The sequence below is a fragment of the Daucus carota genome, chromosome 8 (assembly GCF_001625215.2).
Source record: "Daucus carota subsp. sativus chromosome 8, DH1 v3.0, whole genome shotgun sequence".
In the NCBI taxonomy this organism is placed as follows: Eukaryota; Viridiplantae; Streptophyta; class Magnoliopsida; order Apiales; family Apiaceae; genus Daucus; species Daucus carota.
This window is the reverse complement of record NC_030388.2, coordinates 8,776,382-8,801,270: the sequence shown is the minus strand read 5'-3', so window position 1 is coordinate 8,801,270 and position 24,889 is coordinate 8,776,382. Positions and strand designations below refer to the sequence as shown.

General features: G+C 38.7%; 1 long non-coding RNA gene and 1 other non-coding gene across 2 annotated transcripts; one reads left to right on the top strand and one right to left on the bottom strand.

Moving 5' to 3' along the window:
• Positions 1–314: 314 nt before the first annotated feature.
• LOC135148408 (uncharacterized) lies at positions 315–959 on the bottom strand. The gene is made up of 3 exons (XR_010286582.1): positions 821–959; positions 562–724; positions 315–466 (listed from the first exon to the last, which is right to left on the bottom strand). It is a non-coding gene; the product is annotated as an uncharacterized LOC135148408 (long non-coding RNA).
• Positions 960–22,406: 21,447 nt separating this feature from the next.
• Positions 22,407–22,513, top strand: LOC135148566 (small nucleolar RNA R71). Its single transcript, XR_010286646.1, has one exon. It is a non-coding gene; the product is annotated as a small nucleolar RNA R71 (small nucleolar RNA).
• The last annotated feature ends 2,376 nt before the right edge of the window (positions 22,514–24,889 follow it).

Below are 24,889 nucleotides of genomic sequence, written 5' to 3'. Positions count from 1 at the left end.
ATACCTCCCATTTGAAATTTCAAACTTGAACAGACTTTTTTCAACATCATTCTTCTTGATTTTGATTAGTTCTTGCACATTTTTCACTTTGCCAACCATATCTGTTTGCCGAATTAATTTCATTACTAACCATGATATTGATTTTATTTAGTTAAGTTAAACTAATCAGAGCATACCAATGAGGAATCGATTGTCGTCTGCAAGTTTCCCAACATCTTCAAGATGAAATAAGTCAAAAGCATAATTCTCAATTTGCAGTCCACCATTTGTGCATTTCTTGAACTGTGTGTGAGCAGTGACATATATATATATATATATGCTTCTTATTTCGGACAGCGCGGTATTTTTCATCTCCCAAGTAATCTTTTACTTTTAAATTCGAGATGACATAAACCTCTCCTTCTTTTATATCCTTCACCAGGTCATGACAATATTTGGAATTCGCAAAAGCATGTATCCTATCATTCTATATTAACATAATATGTCACACACTTAATCTTTAAATAATTCATCTTTGCACACATTATTCAATTAAATAAACAAAGGCTCAGAAAGGCATACCGAATCATCTATTAGTACCATATTAAATCCCCAAAATTCCTGACTCTCTCTGTTAAGGCCTTTCCTGAATGATTGTACCCTTACTCTGCACTTCCAGTCAAAATTAGTTGTGTCCACAGAGTTTATAGGCTGGTAGGGGTTCAGCTCCTTCATAATAACGTCGCTGGATGAGTAAATAAGCATCAGTACACACAATATTGAGGCCGGCAGAAGCATTCAATAGAAACAGGTGAATGAAAGAATTAACTTTTATACTTACAGTCGGTGCAGTTGGCTTTCAGATCGCCTTCAATTAGAGAGTAGTTGGCTTCCCCAGTTTAGGATTTACTCTTGCTCCCTGTATTATGTGTTAGATTTGGACAGCTTCGGAAATGTAGAGATTTGTGTGGTATGGTAAGAAGGAGACACGCAGTTTTTGGCAACGGCTAAGATTGAAGTAGAGCCTATAATACCTTTAGTCCTTTTTATGTAAAGCTTTACAGCTGTGGTAATACATATTAAAAAAAGTATATTTTTTTCAACTACACAGTTGTTCTTTAATGGCCGTTAGTTACTATTTACTGTCACAAAACTCCCTTGCCACAATCGGTTGTTAAATAACACTATGATTCGAAATTTAAATTCGGCGTAAATTTCGAATCAAATTATAAATAATATTTTGTTATTTTATATATTTAGAATCAAATGGGTCGTTGTTAGTTTAACAACGTATATATACATATTTTTGTGCAAAGTAGATTTGGTCAGTATTCATCGAATGTTAGATAAGGTTTGTTTTTCAAATACACTCTGGTAACAGTCGGAAGGAGGAAATTAAGGACTAATATAAAGTCGGGGAAATTTGTAGATTAATTTTACATAATATGTATCTTTCATATAATTGTTTCGATAATTTTATAAATATGTAATTAATCATATTTTATGACAATCAAATTTACAGATCTACCAAAGACATCTATTACAAAATAAGCTAATAGGTTAAATATTATAATTGGTGTCAATTCTTTGTAGTATAGAGTGGGATTTATTAGGGATGATTGAATAATTTGATAGCCTTTTTCAAAATTATAAAACTCCCTTACCACAATCGGTTGTTAAAAAACATTATGATTCGAAAATTTAATTCGGCGAAAATTTCGAATCAAATTATAAATAATATTTTGCAATTTAATATATTTCGAATCAAATGGGTCGTTCTTAGTTTAACAACGTATATATACATATTTTTGTGCACTGTAGATTTGGTCAGAATTCATCGACTGTTAGGTAAGGTTTGTTTTTCAAATACACTCTGGTAATAGTTGGAAGAAGGAAATTAAGGACTTATATAAAGTTGGGTGAATTTGTAGATTAATTTTACAATGACAATGATATTTAAGGATATTTTAATAGTTGAATGATGAAATTACAGTATAAGGATATAAAATTATATATAATAAAACGTAAAAATGGTGTCCAAGGCTTTTCGGGTAAAACAAGGATTTAAAGTGCTCAGTGGTAGATTATATATCCTCATGTTAGGTCCAGATACGATTGTAGAAGGGGGGGTTGAATACAATCTATACAAAATAATCGCGGAAGTGAATCTGATTGAATATAACTTGCTAATCAGATTTATGATTAATTAATATAACAATGTTTGAAGTCATTATATAATTAAAATGGTTCAGTTTTAATGTCCACTAAAGTTCGTAGAATAAATTCGACAGGGTATATTCTAGATTTTAGTGATTAAAACAACCGGGTTATCAAAACACAGAAAACTGTGGATATAACGATCAAGAAAGTTACGAACAACTTGAAAGCTTTACAAATGCTTTGATTTACAAAGTGATGAACACTTGAGAAATGAAGAAGTGAAGCCATATTTATAGGCAAACCACTTAGATCTAGGTATGACATAGAAAGGAATGACTTTCTAGCTTAGGAATGACTTAAAACAACAAAGCCATGCCAAACAAGGGGAAGGAATGACATTTTAAGAGAAAGCCATACTGAAAAACTCGGTATGACTTAATCAGACTTGGCCACTAAGTCATTCGGTATGACTTTTAACACAAAAGTCATTCTGATTACTTCGGTATGACTTTTTCAAGTCATTTAAATGCAAGTCATACACACAACTGATAAAGCCTGCAGGAGGGACACGGTATGACATTCTAATGTCATACCAGATGAAGTCTGTTGAGAGCAAACGGTATGACTTATCAAGAGAAAGTCATACCGAATGATTTACTCACACAAACAGCCACGGTATGACATTTTAACACATCTCAGGGTAAGTCATTTGGCAGGGCACGGTATGACTTTACTAAATAAAGTCATACCGAGCTAATTGATGCAATAATCAGTTTAAATAATGTATATAAATATTAGATAATCACCCACTTAATTATATTAATTATATAAATTCATAAATTAAATCAATTCGAAGGTGAATCAATTTAATTAATAAATTATACAACCAATATAATTATTTGATAAGTGAGATAATTAAATAAATACTTATATAAATATATATCTTCATCAGCAGAGACTTCCGGCAGGATTAAACTTGTAGATCTTTGTCTTGACCAAAGGGCCACTTGTAGTTGATGCAGAATACTTAATTAGGGTAGCTGACACACAAATGTACTGTCTGGTTCATCTGTATCTAGCTGAATTAAATATTCTTTATCAAATAAACATTTGAGATGTGGCTTGTTCGGCGATTCTTTGTCTTCGTAGTTCTTCTTCATTAGTAACAATAGTATGGAATCTTCTGAATAAATAAAGTATTAAAACTTTATACCTTCTGGACTTCTGGACGTGCTACAAAAGATTATTTGTACACTGAGGCTTGAACATATTAATGAACTTCTTCCAGTGGTGTGCAGCAGCATCCTGAAATTCTTCAGACATATAATTTCAATAAATCACTTGACGTTCTTCGTACGGATTCCTTCAACAGTACTTGCTATTTACCTTGCTTTCTTATCAGAGTTGAGTTGGTACCTCTTTAATTACAAAAAGGCTAAACATATGCCTTTCAATCTCCCCCTATTTGTTTGTTAACATAACATGCAAATTATCGAGAGGATAACTCAACTAACTGATAAGACAAAGGATTAAACATGAATTGTAAATAGCAAAAAGTTTCTGGTATTTCATTAAACATTCACCAAAATTCAAAAGATTACATTAGATTATAAAAGGATGTTCTTACTGAACATATATTACAAATCCCTAATGAATCTAAAGATCAACTTCTCCTTCTTCGATATCAGAAGTGTGAAGGATAGGAGTTGACGGTTCTTCCCTGGTTGGCACTTCAGATGTAGTGGATTCACCACGCTTCTTTCGTTCCTTTGCCAGAGCCAGTTGATGAAGTACTTCCAAATCCACAGGGTCTTCGCGGAAGTCTGATGGCTGAGATTTTGTAACATTTTTCATCCTTCGAAAGTACTGAGCAACATTCTTTCGAGTGCAGTGAGCAAGAATCACATCATCAGCATCAGACTTAGCTTTAGAAGCAAAGCCCTTGGTTCTTAAAAGAGTGGAGGCATGAGCAAGTTGTTTAGCTGGATACTTTGGCAAGGCTTCTTCGTTGAGATAGACAGTGCTGAAGATCTCCTTGTGAACGAACTTAACACAGTAAGGATTCCTGACAACCTGAGGACTGTTGAATACAGCTTGTTCCAGCAGTTTGTCACGAAGGAGTTCATTCAGGTTGGAGCTTCGCCTAACCTTGTTTCGAAGCACCCAGAGCTCAGATACAGAGAATGATTTCAGAGATTCGACAGATAGTCTGAAAGAACCATTCCTCTGTGTATAGACAATTAGCTCCCATTGCTCTAGCAAATTGTTGACCCCCACAGTCACATAATTTAATTCCAAAGCAAAGGCATGCATAAAGACATCCTCGTCAGGGTTTACCTCTCTAAGATCATAGATCAGAGATAAGAACTTTTTGTCGTCGAAAGGCTCCCTTTGAGGTCCATTAAAGATTCTTCTTGCAATGTCCCAGCTTTTTCCTTTTTCCTCCTTATATCAAGATTCTTCTGCTTGATTGCAGCATCATAGATTTTCTGTTTCTCCATCTTGATTTGTTCTTCTGTGATCAATTTGTCCTCTAGAAGTTTTTGGAAATCACGAAGCTTACGCTTCCTAGCTTCATTTTCAGCTTTGAACTTCCGGACATTCTCCTCATGTTCTAGGTCAACAGGTTCTTCATCCTGAAACAAATAACCCTCATCAAATTTACCTTCTTCTTCTTCTGCTTGATGATAGGTAGCATCGAAGATGTCATCATCATCCATATCCTGTGGATAGTCATCATAACTATCAGAATTGAAAACATTGTCGGACTGATGTAACGGTTCTTTGCCTTTAGACTTATGAGTTTCTTTGTCAGGGGCAGATCCAGAAGTGGTATTATCTTTGTTGCTTTGATTTGAGCTATTGCCTCTATCATCCCTGTCACCTTTGTCTCTATTCTCCCCCTTAGTTGAGGGATCCTCTCCGAAGGGTTGATCATCAGACTTGTTGGAGTTCCTGTTCGCAAAAATCAACACGCAAGCGCACGTGATCATAAGTAATATATTTGTTCGTTCCCACAGAGACTGGTGAATTAAGAATACGCACCTATGCAACAATGTATGAGTAATTTTCACTGCCAAGACAATTAACAAGGATGGGTTCTTTTATACTAATAACTAAATTTACTAATCAAATTCAGAATAGGAAAACACATGGGATTCTAACTTCATTATCGAATTCATCTAGAATTGAAATTACTGATTAACATGCGACTGTTGATCCTAATCAGACAACACGAAAGTAATACATGCCAACTCTCGTTGCACACATATCATACCAATCAAAATCCACAATTAAGACAGAAATCTCATGGACACCAACAAAGCTCAGACCCTATATCTCTATAGCGGTAGTGTAAGCAGAGAGGTTTAATAGCAGGTCGTCTATCGTGATTACACAGGGTGATAAAAATAGTTCAAGTCTACCACAAATTATGTTTCATTCACATAATCCTATGTTTACATGGCAAGGTTCTAAATTCAATCATCCACTCTCGCTTCAGAAAGAATTAACAAACAACTTAGAAGTTAGCTACGCTTCTAAGAAGAATAAGCACGGCTCATGCAAAGAAATCAACGTACGTCACCAAAATCAAGTAATTAATATTCGTTACTAGACTACATCGATAAATCCATTAGAATCCCATGAAGGCGGTTAGTTCATAATCGAACTAATCGACATCATGGGTTCTAATGAAAGCATGATAAATAACATACAAGAATTAAACGGAATAAAAGTACTTGAATTAATAATAAAGAACACAACGTTACAGATTTGATGTTCACGATCTCGCTCGAAACTGTCACTTCCTCGCGAAGAACGATCTACTACAAAACTGATAATGTGCTTGAATGATTAAACTAAACTATGATATTGTTTCGATATTCTAACTACTTGGAGGCTAGGGTTTTACACATGAGAATTTAAAATAAATTGACCAAGTCAACCGGGCCTCGACCGCTGCGAAAATCCATCAGAAAAGCTTCAAAAATCGGCCCGGGGCACTTCTGCTGGGCGCGGCCGCGCTAAACTAGCGCAGGCGCGCTAGTGGCAACAGTAGGTAGCGCGGGCGCGCTAACAAGTAGCGCGGGCGCGCTACTGTCTGCCATGGCAGCCCTGATTCTTCGTTTTCAGCTGGTTCTCGCGTGCATGCCCTTCCTCGCTCTAGTACCACTTCCGTAGGTGATCACGGTTGCATTTAGCACATGCAACAAGCCCTTTAAACCCCTAGATAGCTCTAGTGGACGAGTGTGCTCTCGTGAGGGTTTGTAGAAGATATACCCACAAAATCCCAAGTCGCGATGAATCTACAATTCTCTATTCTTGCAAATAATGCACCAAAAACAAACTAAAATGATAGAAAATCACTTCATCACCTCAACTCGTGACCTGCACAGAAAAACACTAAAAACACATCAAAAGACACTAAACACTTAAGTACAACCAACCAATTTAAGTGGAAATGAAGGCTTATAAGTGTGTATAAATACCACTTATCACACCCCCAAACTTAAACTGATGCTTGTCCTCAAGCGTCAACGACACTATACAATAATACAATGCAATGCATGAATGCAACTACGTGATGAATGAGTGAACTATGAAGTAATTGCCTTGCCAATTATAATACCTCAGATTGTGCTAATGTTCTCGAATTTCATCTCTCTCGCTACTAAGTCAATTACTTTTCTGTTTACAAGTGTGGAGTGCCAGTGTGTGCAAGCATGCTCTTTTATTGAGACAAGACAAAAACTACTACTCCCACAGAATCCCAATCAAGAATCGTAAAAGTTTAAAACTAACACCCCATCACTCAAGTCCAACTAAAATCCAAGGTCCCAAAGAATGTCCACACCCTTCTATTTTATTCACTATTTTTTTTTTCTTTTTATTGGTGATTAATTGCTTGGTCTAAGGTCAGAGCGCTTCGCAGTGTAAATGCGTTACGAACACCACAAGACTTCACACACCAATTATTCACTCTATTCTAGTGGTTTATTTAACCGTGCAATGGTTGAGATCCCTAAAGATTTATGCACTAGTACCCATGTAGCGAGCGTTGGGTCAACAATCCCAAACCACGAAGGGCTTTAGGTTGTTAGGCACAAAGTCCCCTCAGACTTAATTACTCGAGTACTAATGAGCTCAACCTAGTTAATTCTACCACTTATTTTTTTAGTGAATTTATTGACTACTCTTTTTTTTTTCTTTTTTTTTTCTTTTTTTTTAGAAAGGTATATCTACTCCTCAGTTCTCCCAAACTTAAGATTTACAGACCTAAGCTGAAGGATGCTCAATTCAATCCTAGAATTCATGGAATTTCGTCTAAATCCTATCTCAAGAACATATGTGAATTACAATTTCCAACACAAGCAATTTCCAAGTACTAACCTAGCATTGCAATTGAAACTACTAATCAAGAACTACGCACATAACTCATCATAGGCAATTAACTTGGCTTAACTTCATAATTCATGCAAATGCTCGTGATACTAACTACGACAATTACCACTAAACATGTAAAATAAAATAAAATATGAGAAAAATAGAAAAACGTGAGAAATAATCAAAGCAAAAAAAAAAAACGTGAACTACATGAACTAACTAACACATGCAAAAATAACATAATATATGCTCTTCCTTAGATTACCACCCCCAAACTTAAAATTTTCAATGTCCCCATTGAAAGTGATAAAAAGGCTAGAGCACCCACATACCTACTCGGAGTCCGAGTCCTCCCCCTCCTCCGCTGGAGGTGAATCAGGTGGAGGATACTGCATCCCTGCTCCGAATACTGGCCACTGAACTGTGACCCCCTGTGCCTGGAAAGCACTACCAAGAGCCTGTGTCAAGTCAAAAGCAAACCTCTGGTGGATGTCATGCATGGTGTCCATCCGTCTCGCTAATCGGCGATAATGAACATCTCCCATCGGTTCGGAGCTCCTCTCCATCTGAGAAGTACCAACTCCAGAAGCTCTAGTACGCTCCCTCCTAATGAACTCTGGACGTCCCCCTGGCATCTCATCATATATATACCCGAGACCTCGAGGGTGGGGAACTCCTCCATCCCACTTCGTCATCCGACTGATCGCCGAATGATCAATAGGTGCTGCTGGCAACTGTAATTGCTCGTTGGCTGGCCAACGAACACCGCTTGATCGACAGAGCTTCGTAACAATTGTGCCGTATAGAATGGCACCAGTGGTTCCTCCCTGTAAGAACCTCAGAATCCCCTGATGAATAACATGTCCCAGATCAATATACTTGCCCGAGACAATCCCAAAGAGCAAAATAGCTCTATCCACTGTCACCTCATGCCCATGTGAAGATGGCATGATGTTAGCACAGATGAAGGCATTCCACGCCTTCGCATACCGGTTCAAAGCGGCTGCAGGAAAAGAAACATGTGCCGGCAAAGGAGGTGCAGTCATCTTCCAATTCGTATCCGGCACACAGATATCATACACCAACCGCTCAAGATCAACCGGATCATCATCAAACCGGCGTTTGGCACGCCCAATCCTCTCCACAACCCAATCTTCTTCATTACGGCGCTTGGCACGCCCCCCAATCACTCTACGGATCGCCTCCGCACTATAATCCACACGGATTCCTCGCACCACCGTGAACCCATCGCGATTCTCCTTGGCATTAGCATAAAACTCTCGAATAATGGCCAAGGGAACCGCCTCCGGAGCCTCGCAAAAAGACTCCCATCCCCTTTCTTGGATCATGTTTAAGAGCTCACCATCTTCCGCCGTGGGTAAGAATCCCCTCTCCTTGACTATCGACTTATTCATAAGCCGTTGAAACTCGGTTCGTGCACCATCGGAGGTGAACTCAACCTCACCCATCGAGGAAGAATCGCTAGATGTAGGGGCTTGGGTGCTTGGTCCTTGTGATCTTCGGGCTCTTTTGGGTGCCATTGATAGAGATTTAGAGCTGCAAGAGGTTTGTGTGTAGTGGGTTTGAGAGATTTGGAGGTAGTTGTGTGTATGGATGTGTATATATATATGTAGGGTTTATAGAATTAGAATAGGAATTGGAGATGGGTTTTGTGTTTATATAAGGATTTGAGAGCTGAGTTAGGGTTATAGAGAATATATTTCGGGCTAGGCATGCAAAATTAGGATTGTGGGCTTTTAAAAACGGAAAATAAAATATTTTTGGGAGAAAATTCGGACTCCTGGGCAGTCAGTAGCGCGGCCGCGCTAAGTGTAGCGCGGGCGCGCAAAAACTTTAGCGCGGGCGCGCTGGACACTAGCGCGGGCGCGCTAGTGTCTGACACCCGGGGCTGAAATTTCTCGATTTTTGTGTTTTTGAGGTTTACAACGGTACAAAATGGTTCCAATGCGTGGGTTGCCTCCCACGAAGCGCTTGTTTAACGTCGTTAGCTCGACGTGAAGTCCAGAATTAATCCGATTCCGATTGAAGAATCGTGGTTTGTACCTCACGATTCACATTTCCGCCAAAGTAAGGCTTCAACCGTTGACCATTAACTTTAAATGATTCATCCGTTGATTTGGCATAGATTTCTACTGCACCGTGGGGGAATACCGTCTTGACCGTAAACGGCCCCGACCAGCGTGACTTGAGTTTCCCTGGAAACAGCTTCAACCGAGAGTTATACAATAGAACCAATTGTCCTACTACAAAAGATTTTTGTATCAACCGCTGATCATGCAATCTTTTCACCTTCTCTTTGTAGAGTTTGTTATTTTCATAAGCAGGGAGGCGGAACTCCTCCAACTCATTGAGCTGAATCATGCGTTTCTCTCCAGCTAACTGTAAATCGAAATTCAACTTCTTTAGTGCCCAATAAGCTTTATGTTCCAATTCTACTGGTAAGTGACAAGCTTTCCCAAACACTAGCTGGAATGGAGAAGTACCCAACGGTGTTTTGTACGCTGTTCGATAAGCCCAAGCAGCCTCGTCTAATCGCAAGGACCAGTCTTTCCTAGAAGGGTTAACCACCTTCTCTAATATGCGTTTGATCTCTCTGTTAGACACTTCAGCTTGGCCATTTGTTTGAGGATGATAAGCAGTAGCAACCCGGTGATTGATATTATACCTCGTCATCAAGGTTGTGAATTTCCGATTGCAGAAATGAGAGCCTTCATCACTGATAATGACTCTAAGGACTCCGAAACGGGTAAAGATTTGTTTTTGAAGAAATTGCAAGACCACCTTGGCATCATTTGTAGGTAAGGCTTTCACCTCCACCCATTTAGATACATAATCAACTGCTAATAGAATATACTGGTTGTTGCAAGACGAAACGAACGGTCCCATAAAGTCAATACCCCAAACATCAAATATTTCGACTTCCAAAAGCATTTTAAGAGGCATTTCATTCCTCCTAGAAATATTACCTGTACGTTGACATCGATCGCACCCCAAAACAAACTGATGAGCATCCTTAAACAGAGTTGGCCAGTAAAAACCTGCTTGAAGTACCCTCTTTGCTGTCTTCTCTCCGCTATAATGGCCCCCATAACCAGTGGAATGGCACTCGCGCAAAACTCCCTCAACTTCATTATTAGGAATACACCGTCTGAGAATCTGATCGACTCCTTGTTTAAACAGAAAGGATTCTGTTGGGTTTCGGGGAAACAAACAGTGCGGATAATCGACGTAAAATAAAAAAAAATCCGAAACCCTAACCCGAGGATCCATCTATAAAGAACGGCTGATCATGGAGATACGAGATAATACCTTGTTGAAACTTTACGTTAGCGAAAGATGGAGGTCCGGAACAAGCAATCACCACGCAGCCCTCGTCTAAGGATCGCGTCTCTAAGCAGTCCACACGAACGTCTGATCGCCAAAGATCACCGGAGCCGGTACTAGCCGAATGCAGCCTCTCTCTCTCTCTCTCTAGCCTCTCTTGATGTAGAGCTGCTAGGGTTTTATAATAAAACGAATTTTATGTTACTTCCCCCTAAAACAATACATCATTATGTATTTATAGGGAAGAGAGATAGATGGGCCAAACCCTAATCGGATTTGGGCTTCTCCAAACCTAATCCGATTTTGGTTTTAATATTAAATTCGAAATTCTAATTACTTAATTAAGACTGGCTCAATTAAATAATTTATTTCGAACTTAATCATTTAATTTAAATTCAGAATTTAAATTAAAACTCCTTTAAACGTTCAAAGTGTGTGACCCTTTAGGTTATTATTACGCTGGCAATAATTTTAATATCCAATAATAAAATTATAAACAATGAGCGGCATCTAGTAATACATCATTGCTACCCAAGTAATAATAATAATTGGTGATTCAATTAAACCTTTTGTGAATAATGTACAATGTAATATAATCCCTTTAACCTTATATTATAGATCAGACTCAAGGCATGTATTGTGTCATCCTCTTCATCGTCTAATCCGAATTTCCTTGATCAATGAGTAGACTATTAAACAAATCAATATTTGAGCACGGCCATGCATTTTATAGTCTCACTCAATCAAGAGGCCAATAATATCACTCCTAAAATAGGAGGGTTAAATCCTTTCTAGATCATTCATATTTCTCATACGATTCATAATATACCCAATGTACATTTCATCATTACCCGGTCAAAGGTAACTTTTAGTGCAACCAAAGTATATTAATTCTCATATAGAAATATAATGATATCAAGTCAGAGGATCATTACATCATTATCACAGTGAGAATTTCTAATGACACTTATTAACATGTAAAATCTCACGGTGGGTCATTCCAGTGCCATGTGTCGATACATGCACTTATGTTCTTGACTTTAGCATCACTATACCTATGATCAATGAGACGTGATCATCAGTCAACAAACATACTAGTCTTAATGCATCATTATTGTCCCTTAACAATGATACTCGACTAGGGACATTTAGGAATATTGATATTATTCTCATAATCTCATTTCTAAGTCACGTACTTAGAGATATAGAATTACATATAATATTCCAAGGACATTTATTATGCTTTCAATTTATTACGCAGTAAATAAAGACACAATAAATATTTATTCCATAATCAATATAACATAATCCATAAATGTCTACGATAGAACACAATAGTATTGTCTCTAGGACACTAATACTAACAATCTCCCACTTGTACTAGAGCCAATCTCTGATGTATCTAATACCCATGGAACTAGCATGACCTTCGTGCTTCTGCTGCGACAAAGCCTTGGTCAGTGGATCTGCAATGTTATCATCTGTATGCACTTTACATATATGTATATCCCCTCGAGTGTTAATCTCTCGGAGTAGGTGGTATCGTCTGAGTATATGCTTAGTGCGGGAATGAGATCGGGGTTCCTTAGCCTGTGAAATGGCTCCATTATTGTCACAGTACAAATCTATCGGATCTGATACTGAAGGAACCACATCAAGTCCTGTAAGAAATTTCCTGATCCAAACAGCTTCCTTGGCTGCTTCACAAGCAGCTATATACTCAGCCTCCATTGTAGAATCGGCAACCGTCTCTTGCTTTGAACTTTTCCAACTAACAGCACCTCCATTTAGACAAAATACAAAGCCAGACTGAGAGATCGAATCATCTTTGTCTGTTTGGAAACTAGCATCTGTGTAACCTTTTACAACTAGTTTCTCTTCTCCTCCATATACCAAGAATTGATCTTTAGTCCTCTTTAGGTACTTAAGAATATTCTTGACTGCCGTCCAGTGACCTTCACCTGGATTAGACTGGTATCTACTCGTCATGCTCAAGGCATACGAGACATCAGGACGAGTACATATCATTGCATACATTATGGAACCAATTGCCGAAGCATATGGAACTTTGCTCATACGGTCCTTATCATCCAATGATTTCGGACTGTTTTCTTTCGAGATCAATATCCCGTGAGACATTGGGACATATCCCCTTTTTGCCTATTGCATCCCAAATCGATGCAATACCTTATCAATGTATGTACTCTGACTTAGGCCGATTAGTCTTCTTGATCTATCTCTATAGATCCTGATCCCTAATATATAGGTCGCATCGCCCAAGTCTTTCATCGAGAAATTTTTGCTCAACCAAGTCTTAACAGCCTGTAAAGAAGGTATGTCATTCCCCATTAGTAATATGTCATCCACATATAGCACTAGGAATGCCACATGGCTCCCACTCACTTTCTTGTAAACACAAGGCTCATCTTCATTTTGAATGAAGCCAAACTCTTTGACTGTTTCATCAAAACGAATATTCCATCTCCTTGAGGCTTGCTTCAATCCGTATATAGATCGTCGCAACTTACAAACCATTTTGGGAAATCTCGGATCGACAAAACCTTCAGGTTGTGTCATATACACATCCTCTTCTAGGCTTCCATTCAAGAAGGCGGTTTTGACATCCATCTGCCAGATTTCGTAGTCATAGTAAGCAGCTATTGCAAGCAAAATCCTGATGGATTTGACCATAGCAACTGGTGAGAAGGTTTCATCATAGTCAATACCATGAATCTGTCTGAAACCTTTTGCAACTAGTCGTGCCTTATAGGTCTGAACATTTCCATCCATGTCGGTTTTCTTTTTGAAAACCCATTTACACTCAATAGGTTTAACTCCCTCGGGTAAATCAACCAAAGTCCATACTTGGTTTTCATACATGGAATCCATCTCAGATTTCATGGCATCAAGCCATCTCTTGGAATCTGGAGTGTTCTTAGCATCTTTGTAGGTTAGAGGCTCATCATTATCCATAAGCATCACATCACCAGTTTGAGTCAAGAGAAAACCATAATATCTCTCTGGCTCATGGCGAACCCTACTAGATCTACGAACAACCTGTGTTTCCGGAACAGGATTACTCTCAATATTTTGATGTACATCCTGCTCAGGTTCCTGCTCTGGTTCAATGTTATCATGTGGTTCTCGAACTTCATCGAGATCTATTATCCTCCCACTGTTTTTCTTAGAAAGCATCTCTCTTTCAAGGAACACAGCGGTTCGAGCAACAAACACTTTGTTCTCAGAAGGATTATAGAATGAATAACCTCTTGTTTCAATTGGGTATCCCACAAAATTACATTTATCAGACTTAGGTCCTAGCTTGTCAGAATTTTGACGTTTCACAAACGCCTCACATCCCCAAATTTTCATAAATGACATGCTATGACGTTTCTCAGTCCATATCTCATATGGAGTGTTCTGGACCGTTTTAGTAGGAACTCGGTTAAGTGTATAGGCAGCCGTCTCTAGGGCATAGCCCCAAAAACTAATTGGAAGATCTGCATGACTCATCATTGATCGCACCATGTCCAACAAGGTACGATTTCTCCTCTCGGAAACTCCATTCCATTGTGGTGTTCCAGGAGGAGTAAGTTGTGATACAATACCACACTCTTTTAAGAAATTCTTAAATTCTTGGCTTAAGTATTCACCTCCACGATCTGATCGTAGAGTCTTAATACTTTTGGTAGTTTGCTTTTCTACTTCAGCTTTGTACTCTTTGAACTTTTCAAAAGAATCAGATTTATTCTTCATAAGATACACATATCCATATCTACTGAAATCATCAGTAAATGTTATGAAGTAGTAAAAGCCACCTCTTGCCATAGTTCGCATTGGACCACATACATCACTATGTATTAGTTCCAATCTCTCAGTGGCCCTCTCACCTTGTCCTGTGAAAGGTGCTTTAGTCATTTTTCCAATGAGACATGGTTCGCATGCTTCGTATGATTCAAAATCAAACTTATCCAAGTATCCATCCTTATGTAACTTGGAAATGCGCTTCTCATTTATATGGCCTAAACGACAGTGCCAGAGGTATGTTTTATTTGAGTCATCAGTTTTAAGTCGTTTATTATTCACATTATAGATGGGAGTATCCAAGTCAAGAACATATAAACCGTTAAATAAACGTGCAACCCCATAGGTAACATTATTCAAAGAAAAGGAACAACTATTGTTCTGAATTGAAAAAGCAAAACCTTTCTTGTCCAAACAAGAAACTGAAATAATGCTTCTGCAAATTGCAGGCACGTAAAAACAATTCTCAAGTTCTAAAATAAGCCCAGTGGGCAACGATAAATGATAAGTCCCTACAGCTATAGCAGCAACTTTTGCTCCATTGCCAACTCGTAGGTCGACTTCTCCCTTTGCCAACGTCCTACTTCCCTGTAGCTCCTGCACATTCATACAAATGTGAGAACCACATCCAGTATCTAATACCCAAGATGTTGAAGTAGACAAATTGACTTCTATAACATAAATACCTGAATCAGAAACGGCAGCAGCCTTCTTCTTCTTCAGATCCTCCAAATAAGCATGACAGTTCCTCTTCCAATGACCTGGTTTCTTGCAATAGTGACAATCACCCTCCTTCTGAACACCACCTTTTGGCTTCAAGGCCTTAGTTGGACCAGGTTTCGGATTGGCATTAGAATTAGATCCCATCTTCTTCTTGCCTTTCCATTTACCCTTTCCTTTGGCCTTCCCCTTATTCACCATCAATATGGGAGTAGGGGACGCCTTCTGAATGTTGGTTTCAGCAGTTTTCAACATTGCCAACAATTCGGCGGGGTTCTTGTTTATCTCATTCATATTGTAATTCATTACAAACTGAGAATAGTTATTGTTTAGAGATTGCAAGATCAGATCAATTTGGTGCTCAGGACCAATCGGGGCACCCAATTTTTCAAGATAATCAATATACCCTATCATCTTCAGAACATGCGGTCCTACCGGATCACGTTCACCCTGCTTACAAGCATTCAAAGATTTGAAAGTATCAAACCTCTCCTGACGAGCCTGTCCCTCAAACATACGCTTAAGGTGCTCAATCATATCATAAGAATCCATATTCTCATGTTGTTTCTGAAGTTCAGCACTCATGGTCGCTAACATGAGACATTGAACATCCGTGTCATCATCGATATGCTTCTGATAAGCAGTATGCTGAGCACGGGTTGATCCTTCAGCGAGAGGTGTAGGGCGAGGAATATCTATGACATAGAGCTTGCGCTCTTGTTTGAGGACAATCCTCAAATTCCTTTGCCAGTCAAGGAAGTTGGTTCCTGTCAGCTTGTCCTTCTCAAGGACTGATCGTACAGAGAAGTTGTTTGAATTATTTGCCATTGGATATCTACAATATTTTCAAATGCATAAGATAAATTAGTCTACAGATGTTTATTAAATTATGTTCAAGTGATTATAAATATATATTCAAAATATATATATCTCCCACTATTTTGTTCAAATCAATAGCCCTAACTATTAATTCGGAAAGCATTTCTGCAAATCTTTCTAGTGAGCCAAGATCCATATTTCATCCATGTTTTAAGTTAGCGTGGGCTAATACTCTCAAAACATGACTATTTAGGTAGACAACATTTGTCAATTATATCAAATATAACTCTTGGATAGTTTGGTGGAGCAACCCTTTGCACATATTTATGTAATAAATCTCACCAAACTCCATGCCTCTAAACCCACAATCCTATTGTGATGGTTTAGTTAAGTTAGACCCAATAATTCAATAACTAAGTACATTTACTTATCACGTCTTCCCATGATTGATTAAAGCACTTTGCTTTGGCAAACCTACTTCTTTCAATCTAGATCTTGACGAGTATTAATCATTGGAAGGCATCTGATTAACTTAATATTTTTAATTAGGGATTTTATTAAAACGACCATGATCCTGTCATAAAGAGATCCTCAATTTTTCCTTGAATCAAATATTTCAAATCAATACTCTTTGATTGGTTGAAAACCCGACCTGAGGTGTTGGCACAACGGCTATACTTAAAAACCCCAAATCCGACGGAATCTTCCTCTCATTGAATATCGAAAATCCATAATTAATTCTGTGTTTCATAAACACGAGAATCTCATGATCGTTGTATTCCTTTTTAAAAATCTTGAGTCGTTACAGATTTTATCTTGTTTAAACAAGCATGGCATGGGTGTCGTATCGAATACATACATCTTAATCTAATTAAGCATGCATCTCTATAACTACGCATACATATCATCATCTCATGCATCATATATGTAAAGTGCAGTATGTAAACGTGCATGGTTATGGCCTTTATCCTATATGATTCTTTCAAGCTAATGAAAGAATCTAGGTCAATCTATGGTGAAGATGTATAACTATTACAAGTCTTCATGCTCCTTGATTGCCCCTCCTTGTGGATCATCCTTCAATCTTCAAGTACATTACAATGAATAATTGAATACAACCTATTCTAATGTACTTACATGAGAAAACTCGAGTTACATTCGAGATTAAAATTACAAGAATGAATATCACGACATGCAAGTCGTATTTATACAACCAAAACCAAAAAACATTAAACTAGGGGTCCTTAAGGCCATAACCAGCACCATGCTCAAGTAAACAAACAAGAACACATAACCATACAAAGCGGGGGTCCGGGGGCGGCAGCCCCTGGGCGGGGGTCCGGGGGCGGCAGCCACCGGGCGGGGGCCCGGGGGCGGCAGCCCCCGGGCGGGTAAAAACCTGCTTGAAGTACCCTCTTTGCTGTCTTCTCTCCGCTATAATGGCCCCCATAACCAGTGGAATGGCACTCGCGCAAAACTCCCTCAACTTCATTATTAGGAATACACCGTCTGAGAATCTGATCGACTCCTTGTTTAAACAGAAAGGGTTCTGTTGGGTTTCGGGGAAACAAACAGTGCGGATAATCGACGTAAAATAAAAAAAATCCGAAACCCTAACCCGAGGATCCATCTATAAAGAACGGCTGATCATGGAGATACGAGATAATACCTTGTTGAAACTTTACGTTAGCGAAAGATGGAGGTCCGGAACAAGCAATCACCACGCAGCCCTCGTCTAAGGATCGCGTCTCTAAGCAGTCCACACGAACGTCTGATCGCCAAAGATCACCGGAGCCGGTACTAGCCGAATGCAGCCTCTCTCTCTCTCTCTCTAGCCTCTCTTGATGTAGAGCTGCTAGGGTTTTATAATAAAACGAATTTTATGTTACTTCCCCCTAAAACAATACATCATTATGTATTTATAGGGAAGAGAGATAGATGGGCCAAACCCTAATCGGATTTGGGCTTCTCCAAACCTAATCCGATTTTGGTTTTAATATTAAATTCGAAATTCTAATTACTTAATTAAGACTGGCTCAATTAAATAATTTATTTCGAACTTAATCATTTAATTTAAATTCAGAATTTAAATTAAAACTCCTTTAAACGTTCAAAGTGTGTGACCCTTTAGGTTATTATTACGCTGGCAATAATTTTAATATCCAATAATAAAATTATAAACAATGAGCGGCATCTAGTAATACATCATTGCTACCCAAGTAATAATAATAATTGGTGATTCAATTAAACCTTTTGTGAATAATGTACAATGTAATATAATCCCTTTAACCTTATATTATAGATCAGACTCAAGGCATGTATTGTGTCATCCTCTTCATCGTCTAATCCGAATTTCCTTGATCAATGAGTAGACTATTAAACAAATCAATATTTGAGCACGGCCATGCATTTTATAGTCTCACTCAATCAAGAGGCCAATAATATCACTCCTAAAATAGGAGGGTTAAATCCTTTCTAGATCATTCATATTTCTCATACGATTCATAATATACCCAATGTACATTTCATCATTACCCGGTCAAAGGTAACTTTTAGTGCAACCAAAGTATATTAATTCTCATATAGAAATATAATGATATCAAGTCAGAGGATCATTACATCATTATCACAGTGAGAATTTCTAATGACACTTATTAACATGTAAAATCTCACGGTGGGTCATTCCAGTGCCATGTGTCGATACATGCACTTATGTTCTTGACTTTAGCATCACTATACCTATGATCAATGAGACGTGATCATCAGTCAACAAACATACTAGTCTTAATGCATCATTATTGTCCCTTAACAATGATACTCGACTAGGGACATTTAGGAATATTGATATTATTCTCATAATCTCATTTCTAAGTCACGTACTTAGAGATATAGAATTACATATAATATTCCAAGGACATTTATTATGCTTTCAATTTATTACGCAGTAAATAAAGACACAATAAATATTTATTCCATAATCAATATAACATAATCCATAAATGTCTACGATAGAACACAATAGTATTGTCTCTAGGACACCAATACTAACAGGTTCATCCCAAATATACCATTTCACATCGTGAAGGAATTTCTTGCGTTGAGCATAAGAGAATTCTGGAGGAACGACCTTACTTACCAGATAATTTACAATGTCATCAAACCATGGCTCTTCTGCCTCAACTCCAAACAACTGTTCATCTGGGAAGAATTCATTAATGAGAGTGTTGTCGGTAGTTTGTTTGCTATGATCTTCTAGTCGGGATAAATGATCTGCTACCTGATTTTCTGTGCCCTTCCGATCTTTTATTTCTACATCAAACTCTTGGAGTAATAGAACCCAACGAATTAGCCTTGGTTTGGAATCCTTCTTTGAAAAGAGATACCGAATGGCTGCATGATCAGTGTATACCACTACCTTTGTTCCAAGAAGATAAGACCTGAACTTATCAAAGCTAAAGACAATAGCTAGAAGTTCTTTTTCAGTAGTAGTGTAGTTCAATTGTGCATAATTTAATGTTTTGCTGGCATAATAGATAACATGAAACGCATTACTTGTACGCTGGCCTAGTACAGCTCCTACAGCATAATCACTGGCATCACACATTAATTCGAATGGTTTACTCCAATCAGGTGCAGTGATGATAGGTGCTGATGTCAACTTCTTTTTCAAAATTTCAAATGCTTCCAAGCACTCCTCATCAAATTTGAATGGAATGTCTTTCTCTAACAGATTGCAAAGAGGTTTGGAAATTTTTGAGAAGTCCTTGATGAACCTCCGATAGAAACCTGCATGACCAAGGAAGCTTCGGATGCCTTTAACTGAGAGTGGTGGAGGGAGATTTTTAATTGTTTCCACCTTCGCTTTATCAACTTCCAGTCCCTTGGCAGATACTTTATGTCCCAATATGATTCCTTCTTGCACCATGAAATGGCATTTTTCCCAATTGAGAATCAGATTAGTTTCCACACATCGCTTAAGAACCATTCTCAGATTCGTGAGGCATTCGTCATAAGATGTTCCGAATACAGAAAAATCATCCATGAATACCTCCACATTGATGCCGATCATCTCTGAGAATATTGCCATCATACACCTTTGAAAAGTGGCTGGTGCACCGCATAAGCCAAAAGGTACTCTTCGGAATGCAAATGTACCATAAGGACATGTAAAGCTTGTCTTTTCTTGATCCTCCGGAGAAATAGCAATCTGATTATAGCCAGAATACCCATCCAACATGCAATAGAATTCATGACCAGCCAACCTGTCAAGCATCTGATCAATAAAAGGCAGAGGGAAGTGATCCTTCCTTGTAGCTTTATTCAGCTTTCTGTAGTCCATGCAGCTTTCTGTAGTCCATGCAAATTCTCCTTTTTCGTTGAGATGAGTTCCCCTTTTTCGTTGGCTACTACTGTCATGCCTCCTTTCTTAGGCACACATTGTACTGGACTCACCCATGAGCTATCTGAAATTGGATATATGATACCTGCATCGAGCCATTTAAGAATCTCTTTCTTTACAACCTCCTTCATGATAGGATTTAACCTTCTCTGTTGTTCCACTGAAGGTTTGCTTCCTTCTTCAATGAGGATTTTGTGTTGACAAAAGGATGGACTGATTCCCTTGATATCAGCTATAGTCCACCCAATGGCTGTTTTGAATTCCCTTAGCACCCTCAAAAGTTTTTCCTCTTCTTCACCTGACAGGTTAGCTGCAATAATAACAGGAAGAGTAGAACTTTCACCAAGAAAAGCATACCTCAAGTGATCCGGTAGCGGTTTAAGTTCAAGTTTAGGTGCTTCGATCACTGATGGTTGTAATGGTTTATGATCTTCCTTTTGTTCCTCCAAGCCAAGAGATTCGACAGGTGGTTCAAAATTCCTTCGCCAAGGTGATGAGTTAAGATGATGGATTTCTTCCAATTCTTCTTCACTATCCAATTCCTCATCATTGGTAAGGATTGCTTCCAATACATCATCCTGTAAAATCCGCTGGCTATTGGTTTCTGCCGTAGAATCAAGTACATCCATACTGAAACAAGATTCCTCATCAGTTGGTAATTTCATTGCATTGAATACGTTGAACGTGACCGTCTGGTCTTGTATTCTCATTGTAAGTTCCCCTTTTTGTACATCGATCAAAGTTTGCCCGGTGGCTAAAAAGGGTCTACCCAAGATGATAGGAATTCTCTTGTCTTCTTCAAAATCAAGAATCACGAAGTCGGCTGGAAATATTAATTTATCAACCTTGACTAGCACATCTTCAATTATACCCCTCGGATATGTGATCGAACGATCAGCTAGTTGTAAAGACATGTTTGTCGGCTTGAGCTCTGGCAGGCCAAGTTGTGTGAAGATAGATAGAGGCATCAGATTGATGCTAGCTCCCAAGTCGCACAGACACTTATCGAAAGAGAACTTCCCAATAGTGCAAGGGATAGTAAAGCTTCCCGGGTCTTTAAGCTTCGGTGGTAATTTTTGTTGAAGCACAGCACTACATTCCTCCGTTAAAGCTACTGTCTCTAACTCCTCGAGCTTTAGCTTTTTTGAAAGAATGCCCTTCATGAATTTAGCATAGCTAGGCATTTGCTCGAGTACTTCTGCGAACGGAATGTAGATGTGAAGCTTTTTGAAAACTTCAAGAAATTTACCAAATTGCTTATCCAGCTGCTGTTTCTTTAACCTCCTAGGAAACGGAGGTGGTGGATATGATGGCTTTGACACCGGAGCAGCTGTAGGGATAGCCCTATCTATTTCAGCTGAAATTCGGATGATTTCGGTTGTTAGGATGGTAAGTAGCTGGAGCAGGCTGTTGACCTCTCTGAAAGTTGCTCACAAATTGTGCTGATTCACTAGAAATGGCACACTGATCAGTAGAGTGAGTACCAGCACATAATTCGCAAATTGAGATTGGCTGTTGAATTCCTTGGTGAGCCAGAGAATCGACTTTCATCGTGAGAGCCTTAAGTTGAGCAGCAATAGCTGTAGACGTGTCAAGATCAAGAATTCCGGCTACCTTCCCTTGAGTAAGTCTTTGAGTAGGGTTCTGATATTCGTTAGCCGCCATCATTTCAATAAGATCATAAGCTTCTTCATAACTTTTAGCCCATAGCGCACCTCCAGAAGCAGCATCAAGCATAGGTCTGGATTAAGGTCCAAGACCATTATAGAAACTGTTTATTTGCATCCAATCCGGCATGCCATGGTGGGGACACTTTCTTAGCATCTCCTTATATCGCTCCCATGCTTCACAGAATGTTTCTCCTGATTGTTGAGAGAATTGAGATAGAGCATTTCGTAGTGCAGCAGTCTTTGCCATGGGGAAGAATTTAGTGAGAAATTTCTGAGCTAGATCTTCCCATGTAGTAATAGAACCAGAAGGTAAAGAATGTAACCATCCCTTCGCCTTATCTCTCAGTGAAAATGGGAAAAGCCTTAGCTTCACAGCATCATCAGAGACGTCATTAAATTTGAAAGTGTCACAGATCTCTATAAAATTACGTATATGCATATTAGGGTCTTCAGTAGGAGAACCCCCATACTGTACTGAGTTCTGGACCATTTGAATAGTTCCTGGTTTGATTTCAAAGGCTTTGGCTGCGATTGCAGGCCTGACAATGCTTGACTGGATATCATCGATCTTTGGCATAGAGAAATCCTTCAATGCCTTACTGTCTGGTTGTGCTTCAGGTTCTGTCATTGTTTCAGAATCAGAAGAAGAAGATGAAGATGAATCAATTGCTTTTTTACGAGCTTGAGAACGTGTTAGCATAAACGCGGCCCAAGTACCTGAAATAAAGAAAAGAAGAAAAGTGAGAAGAGAATAGAATCCTAGTCAGTGAATTTTAATGCACACTGATGACAAGTACATAAACTAATTAATTAACACCGAGTCCCCGGCAGCGGCGCCAAAAACTTGTTCGCAAAAATCAACACGCAAGCGCACGTGATCATAAGTAATATATTTGTTCGTTCCCACAGAGACTGGTGAATTAAGAATACGCACCTATGCAACAATGTATGAGTAATTTTCACTGCCAAGACAATTAACAAGGATGGGTTCTTTTATACTAATAACTAAATTTACTAATCAAATTCAGAATAGGAAAACACATGGGATTCTAACTTCATTATCGAATTCATCTAGAATTGAAATTACTGATTAACATGCGACTGTTGATCCTAATCAGACAACACGAAAGTAATACATGCCAACTCTCGTTGCACACATATCATACCAATCAAAATCCACAATTAAGACAGAAATCTCATGGACACCAACAAAGCTCAGACCCTATATCTCTATAGCGGTAGTGTAAGCAGAGAGGTTTAATAGCAGGTCGTCTATCGTGATTACACAGGGTGATAAAAATAGTTCAAGTCTACCACAAATTATGTTTCATTCACATAATCCTATGTTTACATGGCAAGGTTCTAAATTCAATCATCCACTCTCGCTTCAGAAAGAATTAACAAACAACTTAGAAGTTAGCTACGCTTCTAAGAAGAATAAGCACGGCTCAGGCAAAGAAATCAACGTACGTCACCAAAATCAAGTAATTAATATTCGTTACTAGACTACATCGATAAATCCATTAGAATCCCATGAAGGCGGTTAGTTCATAATCGAACTAATCGACATCATGGGTTCTAATGAAAGCATGATAAATAAAATACAAGAATTAAACGGAATAAAAGTACTTGAATTAATAATAAAGAACACAACGTTACAGATTTGATGTTCACGATCTCGCTCGAAACTGTCACTTCCTCGCGAAGAACGATCTACTACAAAACTGATAATGTGCTTGAATGATTAAACTAAACTATGATATTGTTTCGATATTCTAACTACTTGGAGGCTAGGGTTTTACACATGAGAATTTAAAATAAATTGACCAAGTCAACCGGGCCTCGACCGCTGCGAAAATCCATCAGAATAGCTTCAAAAATCGGCCCGGGGCACTTCTGCTGGGCGCGGCCGCGCTAAACTAGCGCAGGCGCGCTAGTGGCAACAGTAGGTAGCGCGGGCGCGCTAACAAGTAGCGCGGGCGCGCTACTGTCTGCCATGGCAGCCCTGATTCTTCGTTTTCAGCTCGTTCTCGCGTGCATGCCCTTCCTCGCTCTAGTACCACTTCCGTAGGTGATCACGGTTGTATTTAGCACATGCAACAAGCCCTTTAAACCCCTAGATAGCTCTAGTGGACGAGTGTGCTCTCGTGAGGGTTTGTAGAAGATATACCCACAAAATCCCAAGTCGCGATGAATCTACAATTCTCTATTCTTGCAAATAATGCACCAAAAACAACCTAAAATGATAGAAAATCACTTCATCACCTCAACTCGTGACCTGCACAGAAAAACACTAAAAACACATCAAAAGACACTAAACACTTAAGTACAACCAACCAATTTAAGTGGAAATGAAGGCTTATAAGTGTGTATAAATACCACTTATCAGTTCCTGAGGAGTTGATCTAGTTTGCTGTCGATGGTCTCAAATTTGGACATGTAAAGCTCATGATTAGATCTCATCTCAACAGCTAACTCATGGATTTCCTCTTTAAGCTCATCCCTGTAAGAACTGGATGGCCTCTCCTCAGCTTTCTGTTCCAGGGTCACTAACTGTGCACCCTTCAGCTTCTCATTCTCAGCAATCATTCTGGCAAGCTCAGCTCTT